At 40.6% G+C, this 20,647-nt stretch overlaps 1 protein-coding gene across 1 annotated transcript in view; it reads right to left on the bottom strand.

Moving 5' to 3' along the window:
* The window catches only part of KCNAB1 (potassium voltage-gated channel subfamily A regulatory beta subunit 1), a 400,369-nt gene that overhangs the window by 117,782 nt on the left and 261,940 nt on the right, over positions 1 to 20,647 (bottom strand). The gene's annotated exons all lie outside the window — the stretch shown is intronic.

Below are 20,647 nucleotides of genomic sequence, written 5' to 3'. Positions count from 1 at the left end.
GCTCTAGTAGGTCTGTGTTTTATTCCCGTCCTACCCCTAGGCTCTTCATGACATTTTTTTCTTAGATTCCATATGTATGTGTTAGCATACGGTATTTGTTTTTCTCTTTCTGACTTACTTCACTCTGTATGACAGACTCCAGGTCCATCCATCCCACTACAAATAACTCAATTTCATTTCTTTTTATGGCTGATATATTATTTTTTTTAAAGAAACTACACAGGGACTTCCCTGGTGGTCCAGTGGTTAAGAATCCACCTTCCAAAGCAGGGGACGTGGGTTCGATCCCTGGTCGGGAACTAAGATCCCACATGCTGCAGGGCAACTAAGCCTGCGCACCACAACTACTGAGCCGGCGCCCTCTGGAGCCCACATGCCACAACTAGAGAGAAGCTCGCACGCTTCAACAAAGAGCCTGTGTGCTGCAACAAAAGATCCCGCATGCCGTAACAAAGATCCTGAGTGCTGCAACTAAGACCCGATGCAGCCAAAATGAATGAATGAATGAATGAATGAATGAATAAATAAATAAATAATTAAAATAAAATAAAATAAAAAAGCTGAAAATGCAAACCTAAACAAAAAAACTACACAAAATTCCTACAAGAAGGTCTGATAGTCCTTAAATGATTATTCCTTTCCTCATCAACACCTTTGCTTTTCATCCTTAAAAGTTAATCCAGGGAAAGGAAATATTTTTTCATTCTCTAAGTAGGGAGAGAACTAGGTGCTCTAATCTTCACTGTAAAGTGTTTGTCTGTGGAGACCCAGACCCAACCCATTTTTCCTGTCATCCACCTAACTGCCATCAGAGAAGAAATCAAATTCTCAGAGAAAGGATGCCTCATAGAATTTTGTAGGGGCCCAGTGTGACAAGATGAATGTTACACTATTGAAACATGGTAGCAAAGTGTATTCCTTATTCTCTGATCAGATGCTCTTATAAGAGCATAACTTTTCTCCTTGCTTCTACCCAAACAAAACAGCACCAACTTTTCCAATAAAATTTTTTACAGCTCGGTTCTTCCAGGTTCTCTCTTGATTCCTCCACAGTTTGCCTTCTTTAGAGCTAGTAACCAGTGCTCTTGTTTTTGCATCTATTTCTTTTCCCTGCTTGCTATTATTGTCTATAAAATTCCACCTAAGCAACACATTTCATTTCCTAGCATGGTCCAAAGTGCATCACATTGCAAAGAGTTGAAAGACCCAGGTTTTTGTGCATTTGTTGCAACTAGCTAGGTGACCTCGGAGAAATCACTTCCTTCCTTGGAGTTCAATTTCTTTATAGTACAATGGGGTATTAACACTTATGCCATTCATTCAGCATCACTGTGGTGGGGCTGGAACATGATAATGTATGCTAATATGTTCACAGTAAACGAATGCAAAGCGTAATTATTTTTGGTGCTTTCTGACTCTACTCACCCTCTCACAGACATAGTGCTAAATTTTCCATATGAATTAGATATGTCCACCTAGCAGGAAACTATCGCATAAAGGTATGTGTGAAAAATATTTTGAACTGCTAAATAGGAGAAAAATAACTGGACTTCTCCCATGAAAATAATTTGCACCAGGAATTGTTCTTTTAGTAGTTTCTCAGAAAACCACAGGATATACAGCCAAAAGATCTTGCTTTGTGGTCTAAAAGTCTACATTTTTTTTTTTTTTGGCCGTGCCACAGGGCATGTGGGATCTTATTCCCCCTACTAGGGATCGGACCCATGCCCCTTGCAGTTAAGCGCCAAGTCCTAACCACTGGACTGTCAGGGAATTCCCAAAGTCTGCTGATTTTAAAGGATAGGAATCTAGAGCAAAAGCTATAGAGTGGGGAGAATAAAAAAAGACCTACACCAGAACAAATAAGGCAAAAAAATACATAAGTGAATAACAGTCTTCCAGGTAGAGATACTTAACATTGATGAATTAGTGAAGATTTATTCACAGGTTATGATGTTCAAGACAATGTGCAAGGACATGAGGATACAGAGAGGAACAAGGCACAGTTCTCTACACTTAAGGATTTCTCTATCCTCTACCTTTTCTGAGGGACACAGAAAAGCAACCATATAATCACAATACAGTGGGGTATATCCTCCCATGGAGGTCTTTGAGAGCACATGGAGGAGCTATCTCAGGTTTGTATTTGCATAACTATGTGGGTGTCATGGGGGAAAAGATCTAGGTAAAGAGTTTCATGTAATTTTAATATCTTTCAGTGACTCTGAGCACAATAGGGAACCGTAACTTGGTGCAGAAAACTATGCAAAGGAAGAAATGTTTCTAACAAAATCAAATAGGGCAAGGTTATGACACTGGGCACTTACTGAGCAGCATCTCAGCACCCAAGGTAGGGAGACCTACCCTAAGTTTCCTTACGACAGTGACTTAGGGAGATATTGATCACTCTGCTATGGGTTTGGAAGGCCACACTTGAGAAACTTGAGAATTGTCAGCCAACACAAACTGCAAAGTAACAAGTACTCAACATGGCCCATTTTATTGCCATTGCTGTTTAAACACCCAGGCCAGATTTTCTGGAAAGAAAGCCTTAGAAGATTTTGCACTGTAAGAAAAGTTCAATTAGAGACAAATATTGATACAGTGGTGATAGGTCCCGCACTGAGCCTTAGTGTTTTTATTTCCTTTAACTCTTTCTCTGAATATTTTTACCTGCTAGAAGGAATGATTACCAAATAGAGTTGGTTGTTTTTATTTTTTATTGTTAATATTTATTTATTTATTTATTTGGCTGTGCCAGGTCTTAGTTGCAGCACGTGGGATCTTTAGTTGTGGCATGTGGGATCTAGTTCCCTGACCAGGGATCGAACCTGGGCCCCCTGCATTGGGAGCAGGGAGTGTTAGTCACTGGACTACCAGGGAATTCCTTACAGTTGGTTGTTTTTAAAGTGAGAGGTATTTTCCGTGCATAAGCCATATCTGGTCTCTAAGTCTTATTTTCTCCAGGGGTAATCCCACGTTCATGTCTGCACAATACTAAGTGGAGGTAGGGTGATTGTTTAGCCCCTCTGATCCATTTAAGCTCTGCTGGATAATAGAAGCCCAAATACTTGACACATTTGATCTAATGAGCCCAAAATACATCATCTGAAAGCTTGTTTGTGTGGCTATAACACCAAATAATGGCCAAGCTTACACATCCTGCTGGGCTGTGACAGATGTCTTGGAATCTTCTCTATCCCAATCATAAGGAATTTTCATGCACACTTCATGACCTTGTGTGACATTGTGCATTGAAACAACTTAATGTAATTGCATTTTATTTCTTAATTCCTCAGCGTTAGCACAGGTGAGGCCACGAAAAGATTCTGTAAGCACATCAAATGTATAATTAGATTGAATTTCTTTCCCATTTGATTCAAAACAGTTGCATTGTACTGGTTTTCCTATTTTATCTGTGTCAGATATACCAGAAGGAAGTCTCACTGTGTTCATTTTTAGTATGTGCTCCTGTTCAACTCAAAATAAAAGCTCCTCTTTCCCAGGTGAACCTGAGCTGCTCGTCTGCTAATATTAGAAATGAATGACATCAGTATGGGGGCACGGGACACACAGCTTTGTCAGTCAAATTTTGGAAATCCTAAATCTTAAATCAAAGCTTCAGGAAAGAGTTACTGCAGAAGGGATATACCTTCTTGAGAAGCCAAGGTTACACTTCTTCTTTCTGAAGGCAGAATTGTCCTCTCAGTGTCTGAACTTGTTTTAGGACAATGGTTAGTTCCATGGCAGATGCATTAAATATAATTTCTAGTGTCATTTTGTGGAGCATCCATTATGCACTTTTTATTTTAAGGCGATAATAGAATTGTGAGAACTAAAATCCAGTGTCACTTAGGCACAGTATCAAATGCCATTTGATGCTTACAGGTCCTTTACAAATCAAAGATGCTTAAAGCAGAAGATTAGCAACCTAAATGTGCTGTTTTAAACTGCATGCTTCTGAATACGTATATCTTAGACATTACTCACAGCTGTAAACTGCTTGGAAGAGAGGAATAGCTAGCTAAAATAGGTACCTTGCATTTGACCAAGAAGGATGCATATTGCATAGGACAAAAATCCCTTATTTAAAGGTTGACACAACAGAGACAACCTGAAAGCACATGTAAGGGACTCCAGTGGCCTTGTCAAGCTGGCAGAAACAAGTTTGGTTTGACCTGGTTTTCATGTGCTCAGATCATTACATCATCTGCTGTTTTAGTATACTTGAACAACTTTCTGATCCCTCTAAATCACACTGTGTGCGGTGCCTTACCTGGAAGCTACTAGTCAAATCCGGGGTATGGAATGAAAAAAAAATAAAATAAAAAAGAAAGAAAAGAAAAGAAAGAAAAGTACATTTAATCTTTCTTGAAAAATCCAGAGCAGAAAGTATGTGCATTTGTCAGCCAGCTGGTTTTGATAGTTGTATGAGAACATACATCTTGACAGCCATGATGGTGACTACAAATGGTAGTAACATTTTCTTATGAAGGCACTGTTCATCACTGTTGATAGTGAATAATGATTCATTTGGAAACCACCAGGCACATAAATGATTTAGCCATGCATTTGGATGACAGACATTGATAAGTAGCACAAAGAAACTTTCTTTCCTTTATCTAAGTAGCAGCAAAGTAGAATGGGATTATTTCAGATTTTTTTTTTAAAGGTTCAAGTCATTGTCTGTTGTAAATTCCAACTAGGTTCTTATTCATTTTCTTTGGACATATAAAATCACCTGTTGGTCTGTGTCATTCTAGAAAAGTCTACAGAAGTATGGCAAAAAGAGACTTCCCTATAATTAATTAATTAGTTCAATAGAGATGTACTGAGTTTCAACTACATACCAAGCCCTGTATTAGGGTGTGGAGATGGGCTGAATAGCAGATAATTGCTGCTTTCAAGGAGCTTACATCATAGAAGGGGAAACATGTCAAATAGTGAATTGATTATTTGACCATAGTACTAAATAAAAGAACAGTATGCCCTAAGTGAAAAATCACCCTGTTGAGAAAGCTGACCTGGTCTGGATGGTTAGGAAAAGCTTCCCTAGGGAAGCAGCATTTAAACTGAAATCCAAACAAGTAGGAAGTAACTTAATGAAAAGAGTAGGGATCAGCATTCCAAGCAGAGTCAACAGCACATGCAAAGGCTCAGAGGCTGGAGGAAGCATGGGTAATTGAAGAACTAAAAGAAGTACAGGTCAGGGGAAGAGTAGGGTGCAGAGTGAGCCCAGATGAGTCTGTTGGGGGTGGTATGAAGCAGCTCAAACTGGGCCTTACCAATTTTGGTCTTAATATGAAGGAGTAATGGAAAATTGTTGAAAACCTTAAGCAGGAGAAATGGGGTGAAGGGAGGCAAGAAGAGGAGCTTGGAGGCTGCTTTAGCAATGATGATGAGAAGTGATGGTTCAGATTCAGTCCAGGTATTCTTAGTGGGCAAAATCTATAGGACTTGGTGTTTGAATAGGAGGGTGAAAGAGAAGGAGAAGGGGCCATTCTCAGGTTTCTGAATTGGGCAGCTGGGTGAAGAAAAGTGCTTTTCACTGAAGTGGGGTTCATTCGACAAACAGAAGGGTTTTGACCACCTTTGGGCATGGGGGCAAGATATCCATGTCAGTTGCCTGGAGCTCATAGCAGGGAGAGGGTTTTTCTGGGTATAAAGGGTAATGAGTGCCATGGGCTGGGGTCAGCTTGCCAAGGGAGACAGCATTCAGTTAGAGAAGAGGGGGCCAAGGCTCGGCTTTGAGGGGCTCCAACATTATAGGTGGCCAAGAGGAAGCTACACTGGCAAAGGAAACTGAGAAGGAGGGGTCAAGATGTAGGAGGAAACCAGAAAGTGATGCTGTCAAAGCTAAAGGTGGAGTCGGTTTCAACAGGGTGTAAGCGGCCAGTACTGAAGGCTGCGGGAGATCCAGCATCGGGAGGACAGAGGAATGCCCTTCACGTTCAGCCCCACAGGGACTGCTGACGACTTCTGGGCAGTCATTTCAGTGGTTCTGTGAGTGTCAGGTCTGTCAGACTGAAGAGGGGGAGGAGGTACAGAAATAATGCTTACTAACTGTGTGTGACCTTGGACAGGTTACTTAAACTTTTAAAGTCTCTTTCCTCATTCATAAATGGGGATATTAATAGCTCACTGCTTTTTATTTTCCAAAGAGTGAGAAAATATAAATACAGCACCAGTCCCAGGATACTTCAGTGTTCAATAAATGCTATTTACTTTCTTCCTTTCTTATTTTCTAGGAAAAGTGGTGTCTCATACACTGAATCTGGTGAGGTTCTGATTCAGGTACTAAACCTGTTAGGAGGTTGCCTCTGTGGCTTTCAAGACCTACTTCTGTGACTCTATGATCCTCTTACTTCGTGGATTTGTGCTTAGACATTGCAAACTTCCTGAATCTATTTTATGTGAATTGTGAGTCATTTTGCTAGAATCATTAGGATAGTGGGAAACAGGGGAAAAGATAGATAAGGGAGGCGAAGGAGAAGGTGACACCTGGTTGGTAAAGGCAGTTTGGAGAAATCATGTGGGTCTGAGAAATTTAGAACCTTTCTTCTGTGATTGCCAGGAGGAGGGAAATGGAGTTGGAACACAAAGTTGTGCGGATGGGGCAGAACTTGGATGTTCTCCAGGGGTGGGGATGGGGAGAAGGGTTGAGAAATGCTCACCAAAATCTACTTATCACTTCAATAAAAGTTACTCACTGCTTTTTCTGTCTCAAGTATCCAAGGCATTAGAATAGCTGGAACTCAATAATTCAGAGTCTTAAATCAGAAGAATCTAGACCCTTTATCTCAGGGCATATCACTCGGGGTTCATGAACTTGAATGAGAAAAAATACACTTTTATTTTCACCAACATCTAACTGAAATGTAGCTTCTCCTTCAAGTATGAATGTAGGCAAGAAACCTCAGAAGTACCCACATTAACTGTTACTTTGCCACCAAAAGGAATTACAGGTACTTTTCTACCACATCACAGTTGCCTCAAAAATTTCAAAAAATTATTTGCACTCACCATTTACACTCATCACCTTTTGGAAATTGTGGTATTCAACGCACTCCTAGAGCTTGTTGTTTAATATATTCACAAAGAAGTGCATGGATTTTCCTGGTGGCGCAGTGGTTAAGAATCCTCCTGCCAATGCAGGGGACACGGAGCAGCCCTGGTCCGGGAAGATCCCACACGCCATGGAGCAACTAAGCCTGTGCGCCACAACTACTGAGCCTGTGCTCTAGAGCCTGCGAGCCACAACTCCTGAAGCCTGCTCACCTAGAGTCCGGGCTCCACAACAAGCGAAGCCACCGCAATGAGAAGCCTGCGCACTGCAACAAAGAGTAGCCCCTACTCGCAACTAGAGAAAGCCCGCGCACAGCAACGAAGACCCAACGCAGCCAAAAATAAAATAAATAAATTTTTAAAACAAATAAATAAAGTGATTTTAAACACATAACATAAAATATACATAAATATATTAAATATCCGATTAAATGGAAATACAGTTCAAAATATTTAAAATCCAAATTTGTGACCTAGTAAGACATGCACTTCAAAAAAAAAAAAAAGATTCTGAAGAGCCTAGGGGCAGGACAGGAATAAAGATGCAGACGTAGAGAATGGACTTGAGGACACGGGGAGGGGGAAGGGTAAGCTGGGACAAAGTGAGAGAGTGGCATGGACATATATACACTACCAAATGTAAAACAGATAGCTAGTGGGAAGCAGCCGCATAGCACAGGGAGATCAGCTCGGTGCTTTGTGTCTACCTAGTGGGGTGGGTTAGGGAGAGTGGGAGGGAGATGCAAGAGGGAGGAGATATGGGAACATATGTATGTGTATAGCCGATTCACTTTGTTATAAAGCAGAAACTAACATACCATTGTTAAGCAATTACACTCCAATAAAGATGTTAAAAAAAAGATATGCACGTCTTTGTTTTGTTTTTTTCTTATAAATTTATTTATTTATTTATTTTTGGCTGCATTGGGTCTTCGTTGCTGCACACGGGCTTTCTCTACTTGCGGTGAGCGGGGGCTACTCTTCATTGCAGTGCACAGGCTTCTCATTGCGGTGGCTTCTCTTGTTACGGAGCATGGGCTCTAGGCTCGCGGACTTCAGTAGTTGTGGTTCACGGGCTCTAAAGTGCAGGCTCAGTAGTTGCTCTGCGGCATGTGGGATCTTCCCGGACCAGGGCTCAAACCCATGTCTCCTGCATTGGTAGGCGGGGTTTTTAACCACTGCGCCACCAGGAAAGTCCAAAAGCACTTTTTCTAAGGAGTCTGTAGGCTTCACCAGACTGCTAGAGGGGTCTGTGCATCAAGAGTCTCGAATGTAGCTAAAAGATAAATGTTGTTTAAAAAAAAAAAGCCTCTTGGTTCATCCATCTGCCACAAAGCAACATGAGTTTACAAGCATCTTTTTCAAACTGGGAGGGAAGGCAATCCTGAAAAGTTTTGAAAGTGAAATTAAATATGCCATACCCCAGAGCTACTATTTAAAATGTGTATAATAAAATTGATAGTGTTGGTGTTTATTATCCCTTTGTTTAATTTTAGTAAATTACAAAACATTTTTTAGGCCCTTGCTGAATTTACTTCCAAATTCAGGCCTGCTGCTTGTATTATCTCTACATGGGTATAAATCCATGACCCTAAGGTCTCCCATTACAGGGCTCCTCAAGGGCCTCATCCACCCACCTACACAGCTGGGGAGTCTGCCATGCTTATGCCTGAGGGCAGAGGAGACGGAAGAGGATTTGCCATCCCCGGGGCTCTGGGTTTCAGCCTCATGCACGATATTTCTTTTGTAACAATTTCCTTTAATGTGATTCATTCATTCAGCCATTTCCTATTTCATTCTGTATTATATCTGTGTTTGTTTTAACATAAAATAATGTTTCCTTCCTAAATCTTCAAGCAAGTTTGTTGTCTCAGAGATGTGCCATGTTGGTCCCGTGGCTTTACTAGGTATCCCTTGGCACCCTTTGCTGTCCCAGTTTGAGAGGCTTGGCTATAAACTATTATCAGTCATTTATACCTTAGTGTGAAGAAGTTTCAGAGCTTTTTCTTACATAGTTTGGAGGGATTAGAAGGAGCAATCAAGAAATAAAGCACTAAACCTCTGGCAGAATTGGAGGGGAAATAAAAGTGGAGTGGCGGGAGGATGAAGGAAGTGGGCCCCCCAAATGGGAGAACACACTGTTCCACCTTCCAAATTTTGTCCAAGATCACATCTCTCCTCACAACAGAATGATCACACTTTCCTATGTGAATATCACACATGTACTTGCATTTTCAACACTAAGAAGAGAGAATCTAAAGATTTCAAAGTTTTCTTCACCCTGGGGTGATGATTTATTTTCAAAGAAGCTCCACAAGATGAAACAAAGGTAAAGCCTTCGCTGTCATCTACTTTGTAATGAGAGCTGTGTTAGTTTCCACTGTAATGAGCTGTGTAGTTTTCAAAGGCAAAGTAAAACAAACAAAAAAGCATCTGAGACAGAGCTCATGCTCGACATCTTCCCAATTCCGTTTACTGTGCATGAACTTCTTGCTTTCTCTTTAGAAAGTAAAGTCAGCCATGTGATGGAGACTGAGGTGTGAGCCTGACTGAGGGGCAGGGTGATATTTAAATATGCACTTAATCAGAAGTTTAAGGTTGCTTCTAGCCATTATGCATTAGCTTGCCTTTCACTTTCCTTGACAGAGGAACAGAAAATTAATGCCCGTTTTCTCTGTGTGCCCAATCCTTTACACCTGCTGTCAGAGTGCCATATATCACAGCGCATATTGTACTCATTGTGTACAAGGTTGTTTCTCCTTCCAGACTGAGATCTGTGAGGGTAGTGACTGTGTCTAATGCATCTGTTTATTCCCAGCACTTAACAAAGTCCTGGGCACATAGCTGGTGCTATGTGCTGGTGCATTTTACAGAAGAGGTTCCCTCTTCTGTAAAATGAGTTTCTATGCCCTCCCTGAGTGGAGGGATACAGTAAACATTGTAGCCTTTTACTCTTTCAACCAGTATAGGTGTTAGGGCTCCTTCTTCTATTTTACAAGAGGCTGGAGCTTGGGAACCTGCTTAGCAAGATGCATTCTATCCCCACCCATACCATTCCTCTTCTCCCGCTGACCCTTCAGTTAAGTGTGGTCACTGTTCCAATGGGAGGGTGAATCCCAGCCATCTAGTATTTACAGCCTCAAAGCCTAGAGCTGGGGCTAAAGGAGAATCATGACCAAGGTCAACTTCTATGTCCAGCCTGCTCTTACTTTTTGGTTCAGTCAGTCCACCTGCAGGTCACCCCATCTGAACTTTCAGTGTACACTTCAAATCCAGAATATCAATCTGTGGCCCCGCCTCTACACCCCTCCAAAAAATAAGCAACATATTTTAACTCCCACAGATCTCTTCCTTCTCCTTTGGCCTCCACAACCAATCAGTCAGCAAAATCTGAGGAGCCCACTTCTGCACCATCCCTCACCTACATCCTGACTTCTTTGTTACCACCACTAGATCAGACCTTTATATTAATGGCTTTCTACCTGTTCTTCTGCCTTAGAGCCTCTCCTACTCTTTCGCTGCTTATCTCTGATTAGCTTTATACCTTCTTATTTGTATGTAGTTAACTATTTTTCATGTCTTATTACCTTTCCTCAACTGCAAAGTACTTGATGGAGAGATCCAAGCCTGATTTTATATTTGATTTCCTTTTAATACTTTGTCTCATGGAGATACCAGTAAATATTTCATTGACTAAATTAACAATCAAATGACTAAGTCTGAGAAGCCTTTCTTACCTTCCTGATGTGAACTTCCAGAGTTTGATATTATTTTAGTCCTAATTCTTTTGTGTTTAGATTGACTATTAAAATTCAGTTGTACCTATTCAACATCATAGTGCAATAAGGCGATACAAAGAAATAAAAGGCATGCAGATCGAAAAGGAATAATAAAACTGACTCTTGTTGAAGACAACATGATTGTCTATGTAGAAAAATCCCAAAGAATCTCCCAAAGAGCTCCTTGAACTAATAAGTGGATTTAGCAAGGTTGCAGAATACAAGGTCACTATACGAAAGTCAATTGCATTCCTAGCAATGAACAATTGGAATCTGAAACTTCAAAGAAAAAAATACTTGCAATAGCACCCCAAGAATGAAATATTTATTCACAAATCTATACAAATATGGGCATTATCTGTATGCTAAAAGCTATAAAACATTAAAGAAAGAAATGAAAAAGGATTTAACTAAACGGAGAGACATAACATGTTCATGGATTGCAAGACTCAGTATTGCTAAACTATTCCCCTCAATTTGATCTGTGGAGTAAAGATAATCCCAATTCAAATCCTGGCAAAATATTTTATACAGATCAACAAGGTGATTCTCAACTTTATATGGCAAGGTGAAAGAACTAGAATATTCAAAAGAATTTGAAAAAGAATAAAGTAGGAATCACTCATATTACTTGATTTCAAGATTTAATATAAAGCTACAGTAATCAAAGCAGTGTGGTATTATCAAAAGGAATGAAGCACATATAAATGGAACAGAATAGATAGTAAATGGAATAGAATAGATAAGCCAGAAATAGGCCCACACAAACATAGTCAACTGATTTTTGACAAAGGTGCAAAAACAATTCAACGGAAAAAGGATAGTCTTTTCAAGAAATGGTGCTGGAACAAATGGAACAATTGTCCATATGTAAAAAAAGAAAATGAACCTTATACACACCTCTCATCTTAGGCAAAAATTAACTCAAAATGGATCACAGTCCTAAATGTAAAATTTTAAATTAAAACTTCTAGAAAAAAATGATAGGAGAGAATCTGTGAGACTTTAGGTTAGGTAAAAGTTTTTTAGATATAGTACCAAAAGGATGATCCTTAAAAAATTTGAAAAATTGGTCTTCATAAAAATTTAAAACTTTTGCTCCGTGAAAGACACTGTTAGTAGAATGAAAAGACAAGCTACACACTGGAAGAAAGTAACTGCAAAAACCCAATAAAAGGTGGCCTGTGTCTGGTCAAAAGTGTTGAACAGACACTTCACTAAAGAAGATATTTGGATAGCAATTAAACATATGAAAAAGTGCTCAACATCATTAGGCATTAGGGAAACACAAATTAAAACCATAATGAGATACCGCTACACACTTATTTGAATGTATAAGATAAAACCAAAACCAAAGCCAAACACAATGCCAAGTGCTGGCAAAGATGCAGAACAAATGGAAACTCATACATTGCTGGTGGAAATGCAAAATGATATGCCCCACTTTGGAAAACAGTTTAACAATTTCTTATAAAGTTAAACATACTCATACCATATGACTCAGCAATTCCACTCCTAGATATTTATCCAAGTCAATCAAAAACTTATGTTTACACAAACAACTTTAGGAAAATATTTATAGCAAATTTATTCATAATCCACTGAAAACTAGAAACCACCCAGATACCTGTCAACTGATGAATGGATAATCAAATCAAGGTGTATTCATACAATGGAATACCACTCAACAAGAAAAAGAAATAAACTATTGATTCATGATTCATGCAATAATATAAATGCAGTTAAATACATTTTGCTAAATCAAAAGGCTACATATTGTTTGAGTCCATTTATATGACATTCTGGGAAGGATTATAAGGGCAGAGAAAGATGAGTAATTATCAGGGGTTAGAGGTGTGTGGAGAGATTGACTACAAAGAGGCAGTATGAGGGATACTTCGGGGTTATGAAATTTATTCTGTATGGTGCTGTGGTGGAATGACTGTGCATTTATCAAAATCCATACAACTGAACAAACACAAAAAATGAATTATACTCTATGCAAATTAAAAAAAAAATCTACCAGGATGTCAGGAGAACCCAAGATGAGATGCAGACTGTGAGATATGAATCTAACTGTATTACAAATGGATGACATACCACACAGAAGTGGGTGGGGAATGAAGGACCTAACTTAAATAACTTTTGACTGGATACCGTGGGGCTAAGAACAAAAAGAATTGTACACAAACACTGTTGTCTAGTTGGCAAATTTGTCTCTCACAGGGGTATGAGTTAGCAATTTTGAAACTAAGGTTGAATACTAACGTTGACAAATAAGAAATGTAGTGAGTGAACACTAGACCCAGAAACTAAACAAAAATAGAACAAAATTGAGGACCCTTTGAAGCCAACATCCCTTAATCATTTAATTTCATTGTATATGTAAACACTCTCACATTGACAGAACATTGGTTTTTGTTTGTTTCTTCTTTGTTTTGCTTTTCTAATTCAGCAGATGTTTACTCAGCAGCTACTAAGATGCATCCAGAGTTCGTCACTGATTTTGAGGTTAATGCATGCTCTTTCTCTCCAGAAGAATAACAAATCAAAAACTGACCTGGGAACTAGTGAGAACTGAATGCAGTTGGCCCGTGACGATTTTGAGCCCTGTTATAAATGGCTAATGATTGGTCAGTCTGGAGTGCTGGATTTAGTTTATTTTCATTCTCCAACCTCTATGTTGGTCTTTTTTAATTCTTCTGGATATCTTAGCTTGTGATGTCTCAAAAGTAGGGAAACTGCATCTCATTCTGTGGTGACAGTGCTCACTAGAGGGCAGAGAACTGCACCTTCTCGTGGTGACTAGGAAAATACCCACCTTCAGCCACGAGAATTGCTCTCCAAAATGAGGAGCTCTCTCTGCTCCAGTCCTTTCTGATTGCACTTGATACAAAGGGAAAGCTCTGCCTATAGATCCATGAAAGGGAGGAAGGGAGAGAAGACCACCCTTTTATGAAACAGCAAGGCATCAGAATATATTCTTTAGGACTTTAAGATCTTTCTGAAATTCTCTTGAAAATGAAATCAAAGTTCTCTCTCCTTGGGCTTGGGTAAATTTTTACTAATACACATAATATTTAAAAATTGACTCCAGGCATTTAAAAATAATCACCGCATGGCAACTATAGAATCCTGTGAAATAATCTTGCTTTATGCTTTTGTGAATTAGTCCATCCTCAGAAATTAATTAATTTCAGTTGGTTAAAATCATTAGTGGTACTTCATTCAAGTTGACTAACTGGTCCTAAGCAAGATTTAGATGGTAGGAATTCACAGGATAGGGCTCAATATCGATGGCAGAATAGCTGAGGATCTGATAATTCTTTGATGTGGCCCCAAAGAAGTCAATTTCCAACTCTAGTATCGTCATCATATGATGAGAAGGAAAATCATGACGGGAAGTATGTGCTGTCTACACAATGGCAGGCAGAGAGCTGGTTATTTTAGTAAAAACTGATGAAGCCTAATTTTTTGACAGTATGATGCCAAACTGGACGACTGAATAAAAGTTTGAATCCACTTTGAATCTACTAGGATGTTTAACATCTATAGCACATATCTTTGACTTTTAAAATGGAAAAATAGGACTTCCCTGGTGGCACGGTGGTTAAGAATCCGCCTGCCAATGCAGGGGACATGGGTTCGATCCCTGGTCCAGGAAGATCCCACATGCGGAGAAGCAATTAAGACTGCGTGCCAAAACTACTGAAGCCCTCACGCCTAGAGCCTGTGCTCCACAATGAGAGGAGCCACCGCAATGAGAAGCCCGCTCCCCACAACAAAGAGTAGCCCCTGCTCGCCGCAACTAGAGAAAGCCCATGTGCAGCAACAAAGACCCAACGCAGCCAAAAATAATAAATAAATAAATAAATAAATAAAATGGAAGAGTACAGGCAATCATCTATTTTTTATTTTTCAAGTATTGAGTAAACATAAACATACTTTATTTTCCCTGTACCTGAACTCGGCTTTTTAATAATAGCAACAATTTATAGAGTACCTACCATATGCCAGCACTGTCCTAGGTGCTTTTACACATAATTCGCACATATAAAGGCACACAGTCTTTCCAAGTAGACGCTCTTGTGCTCATTTTATCCACGAGGAGGTGGTGGCTGAGGTTAAGTAACAGACCAGGGTCCCACACCCCTAGCATGTGGCAGAGTCAGGAGCAGAACTCTGTCTGCTGTTGAAGTGTGTGTTCCTTCCACTGTTCCCTGCCTTCACGTGGCCTGCGCATCGGAAATGACCCAACTGTTAGTGATTCCCTAGAAGAGACAGGCAGTAATGGGGTCCCTGCCCGGGGTAGGCCATTTTGGGAGGCCTAGGGAAGAGAGAAATTGAGTTTCTGCGACTCTTGCTAGGCATCCACACCCACTCCTGGTGCCTCCCCATCGGTTCTGGGCCCCCCAACCTCCTACCCCTGACTGTAGCTTTCCACAGTCTCTGTGACTGATGCCACGGCAGTGGTGGGAGTTGGTGAACTGCCACTCATCTCACCCCTCTCCCCATCAGTCTTCAGACTGAAACAACCGGAGAAGAAAACAGGCAGAAGGAAATGTACCACTCATACTGGTTCACATTTCAACAGAACTGATTTCCTCCTGTTCTTTGCTCTTTGAAAAGAGAAAAAAAAATGAAGTCATCAGCGTGCTCTGCGGATTGGAGATGGGATGACCGATGGGGCTGGAACAGACCATGTTCACAACTTGTGGGGTGTGGGGTTAAGGGCATGGAAAGGGGAATGGGAAAGAAAGTTCAGAAGGACTGAGGTAGCCTTGCCTGAAAAAGAAGGCTGGATCAAGAATGATTTTTAGCACAACCATCCAATGAACACTTTGGAGCTACTGTGGGCAGGGAGCTAAGGACATAACCTTGAATAATTCACACCTCAAAGCTGGATTATTCATTCACTCAGTACATGTTTATTGAGCACCTACTGTTAAGGCAGACACTCTTCTAGGTTCCAGGGCTGTGACAGTGAACAAAACAAATCAAAATCTTTACCTCATAAGGCTTACATTCTAGTGGGGTGGCCACAGTAAATAAGTCAACACAGTAATAAGTTCAGTGAATGAGAGGTGCTCTGAAAACACAGACGCTAGCTCATGGCAATGGCAAGGTGGTCAGTGGCAGCCCCTCTGAAGAGCTGACACCTGAGCAGGGGCATGAAGGATGAGAAGGAGCCAAGTCAACCCCGAAAAGATCTTGGGGAAGAGAGTTTCAGACAGAGAGATAAGCAAGGCCTGAGGTGGGACAAGCTCGAGGAACAGAAGGAGGAGACTGTGATGGAGGTCAGTGTGTGAGGCAGGAGCAGTTCAAGATGAGGTTAGAGAGAGAGATGGGAGCCAGGACTTACAAGGCTGCTGGCAACCAGCTTACCTCTCTACCTGGGCAGCAAAGGTAGAAATGGTCCCCAAATTGCTATGGACTGTACACGAAGAACTATTTTATTTAAATAGAGCTGTAAAATAGAGAGGGGATGAATCTTTGCTGGAGAAGTTTTAGAAGAGAACTGAGACTTTGTAGATCAGGGTAAGGAAGCTTCATCTGGGGCCAGGTCACACCTCCCTAGACTGGTGAGGGTTGTGGTGTTTGGGACCTCAGGTTGTCTTGTTGCACAGCTCTGGGGGCCCATTGTATTCTATGTGCATAACCTCCATTTCCCAGCCATACAGTTCAGTGGTCCTGTCTTGGGCTCCCTGCTTCCCCTTTCTGTACCCCTTTCCTTTATGGTATTCTCTTTTGCCCCTTCTGGTCTCAAGTATCTCTAGTTCTCAGGCTCTGTCTCTTTTCCTTTTAACAAATTCTGCTCTCAGGAAAGTCAGAACAACTCATTCTCACTAAGGTGTAAATGATCAACATGAACAAAGTGCTGGAAGAGGAAATCAGCACCCTATGATTCTCAGGAATCAAAAGAAGTGCTCTTTGCATGTGCATCTGTTTGGAATGCTTTTCTCACATATTCTCACTCAAGACCCAGCTCCAAATTCCCCTTCCCAAGGAGGCTCCCTAAGGAAGAGCTATTAACTTCTTCCACTGAGTTTGCATCTCAGTTCTGCCCTTCCTGTGTTGCTTTGTGCATTGTCTGATTGATCTGTCACCCTACAAGCTTGTGGACTTCTAGAGGACAGACACCATACCTCATTCTCCTGTTCCTCGGGCCCTGACATGTTGCCATGCTCGTTGACCATCTGACCAAGGAGCTGGGAATGGTCATAAGAGCTGTGTTTACTTTGATCATAGTAGGCTATGATTTTCATGGGGCTGAGTTTAATTAATGCTTATTAGAAAAACTTCCTTTCTTGATAGACCTGCATTCATTACAACTTTGATTTCTTCAATATTGTAAATATTGCAGCCTGAATTACTACCAATTTAAGATGCATTGGTTGACAAATTTCCTCTTTTAAAATGCAAATATTCCTAATGGGGTTAAGTCCATTCATTCATACAAAACACATTTATTGTGTCTCTGCTCTGTGCAACACACTTTCTCATCACTCACACCAAAATACTAAGGAGTTTACCAGGAACTGCTTTTTTTCCCCCATGTAATGAATCAAGAATCCCAAGTCAAGGCCTTATAATTCTACTTTTTCTAATCTACCTAGCGGAAAAATTTAGAGATCTGCAATTAGTTTTACGTACAAAAATATGGATTGTAATCATTATTTATAATGGTCAAAGGAAGAAAACCATTCAATAATACGAGGAGAATCAAATTAACGTTTCATCAGTATGATGGATACTTATGTAACTACTTAAAATTACATTAAAAAGAATGTTTTATTAACACAAGAAATGCTTGCATTACCATGTTAAATGATAAAAGCAGGATATAAAACTTGTTGCAGTATGACCTTTTAAAATGCACAGAAGAAATCCTGTGAGGAAATTCACTAAAAATGTAAATAGTGGTAGTTCTAAGTGGTAAGATATTGGTTGACTTTTAGTTTCCATATATTTATATTTTATAAACGTTTTATACTAAGCATGTATTGCTTTTATGATGGAAAAAAGGAAATTTACTGTATTGGAAAACCAGAACCACTTCCCCGTAGTTGCTAAGATCAATCACAGAAAGAGGATAGGACCAGAGGGGATGGGGACAGCTTTATAGGCAAGATGAGCCTGCGCCTGTGTGAGGACAGCACGAGGGCCCAGCTGGCAGTCTAGGGTGCTGCCCCCTCCTGCAGGTGGAATCGGGAAGAGCGAATACCAGGAGATGGGAGGGCACAGAAGACACGTTCTGGGGTAGCTCCATCTTGCCTAGGCCAAGCCTAGGATGAAACTGTGACTCCTCCAGGTTTGGCCAAGTAGAACAAAGGCTCTGGTCCCAGACTAGCTGCCCAGCTGAGCAAGAACCACCTTGCTGGGTTTGTTTCAACACAGGTATAGTGAGCTTTTAATCTCAGCAGGGATCACTTTCTTTTGGCATTTTTGTAGCTTAAGACTCTGTTGTTAGTGTAGTTTATCACCATCTAGCAATGTTAACTAACCATCACAAGGAGCTGAACTTCTAGGTCTGACTGAAGGTTACAGCAGATCTTCGAGGGCTGCAGAAACTCAACCCTGACCCCACAGGAACAAAACACCCACATACAGCTCGGGACCCCCAGTGAGCTCTCTTAAGTTTTGCTTCTGAATCTTAAGCTCATCTTGCTTATGGCTGATACCTTCTTTTCTCATTCTCCTCAAACAGAAACATTCAGCAGCAAAGCCCTCAAACTGTTTTGCAGGAAGTCATTTTTGACTACTTTTCCCATAACACCCCTACCCTCCTCAAAAAAAAAAAAAAAAGATTTCAAGTGAAAGTGGAGGCAAGGAGGTGTAATGTTGAGAAGCTGGAATCAGCAGCAAAGATGTCTGATTTTAAGGCTGGGCTCCACCCATCACTCAAATCAGGTTGCTGGGCTAGTCACTTAACCTCCCCAAGCCTCAGTGTCTCCATATGGGAAATATGTATAAACACAGTGCCTGCCTAATCTGCTCACAGGCAGTAGGGAGGATCAAATGAGACAAAGTATGTGAAGGCCTACAGAGTTTTAGAGTTCTTTACAAATCTTAGTTATTGCCATGATAATAACTAATGGGATTAATAGTTTCAGGAGCTGCTGCATAAGGTGAAACAGTGGGGAAAAGGCAATCCATCATTTCTGTGCTCTCAGGGGGAACAGTAGCCTTAGGTTCCATGGACTGGTGGACAGACTTTGTAGTGAATCAAATCATTCACACTGTTAAGAACTATGCTGAAATGTTCTGTGTAGCCAGTTATGCAGCAAAAAGAAAAAAAAAAGGTTTAAAAGAATGAAATTAGAACACTACCTAACACCATATACAAAAATAAACTCAAAATGGATTAAAGACCTAAATGTAAGACCAGACACTATAAAACTCTTAGAGGAAAACAGGAAAAACACTCTTTGACATAAATCACAGCAAGATCTTTTATGACCCACCTCCTAGAGTAACGAAAATAAAAACAAAAATAAGCAAATGGGACCTAATTAAATTTGAAAGCTTTTGCACAGCAAAGGAAATCATAAATAAGATGAAAAGACAACACACAGAATGGGAGAAAAATATTTGCAAATGAAGCAACGGACAAAGGATTAATCTCCAAAATATACAAACAGCTCATGCAGCTCAATATCAAGAAAACAGACAATCCAATCAAAAAATTATGGAAGGGCTTCCATGGTGGTGCAGTGGTTGAGAGTCCGCCTGCCGATGCAGGGGACACAGGTTCGTGCCCCAGTCCGGGAAGATCCCACATGCCTCAGAGCAGCTGGACCCGTGAGCCATGGCCACCGAACCTGCACGTCTGGAGCCTGTGCTCCACAACGAGAGAGGCCAAAACAGTGAGAGGCCCGCGTACCGCAGAAAAAAAAAAAAAAAAATTGTGGAAGACCTAAATAGACATTTCACCAAAGAATACATACAGATGGTCAAGAGGCACATGAAAAGATGCTCAAAATCACTAATTATTAGAGAATATGATACAATGATACAATGAGGTATCACCTAACATGGGTCAGAATGGACATCATCAAAAAATCTACAAACAATAAATGTTGGAGAGGGTGTGGAGAAAAGGTAACCCTCTTGCGCTGTTGGTGGGAATGTAAATTGATACAGCCACTGTGGAGAATAGTATGGAGGTTCCTTAAAAAACTAAAAATAGAACTACCATATGACCCTGCAATCCCACTACCAGGCATATACCCTGAGAAAACCATAATTCAAAAAGACACATGTACCCCAATGTTCACTGCAGCACTATTTACAATAGCCAGGACATGGAAGCAACCTAGTGTCCATCGATAGATGAATGGATAAAGAAGATGTGGCACCTATATATACAATGGAATATTACTCAGCCATAAAAAGGAATGAAATTGGGTCATTTGTAGAGACATAGATGGATCTAGAGACTGTCATACAGAGTGAAGTAAGTCAGAAAGAGAAAAATAAACATCATATATTAACGCATATATGTGGAACCTAGAAAAATGGTACAGATGAACCGGTTTGCAGGGCAGAAATAGAGACACAGATGTAGAGAACAAACGTATGGACACCAAGCGCGGAAAGTGGCAGGGGGGTGGTGGTGGGATGAATTGGGAGATTGGGCTTGACATGTATACACTGATGTGTATAAAATGGATAACTAATAAGAACCTGCTGTATAAAATAATAAATAAGATTCAAAAAAGGGCTTCCCTGGTGGCACAGTGGTTGAGAGTCCGCCTGCCGATGCAGGGGACACGGGTTCGTGCCCGGTCTGGGAAGATCCC

Source organism: Physeter macrocephalus, chromosome 1 (assembly GCF_002837175.3).
Source record: "Physeter macrocephalus isolate SW-GA chromosome 1, ASM283717v5, whole genome shotgun sequence".
In the NCBI taxonomy this organism is placed as follows: Eukaryota; Metazoa; Chordata; class Mammalia; order Artiodactyla; family Physeteridae; genus Physeter; species Physeter macrocephalus.
This window is presented reverse-complemented; position numbering and strand designations above follow the sequence as displayed.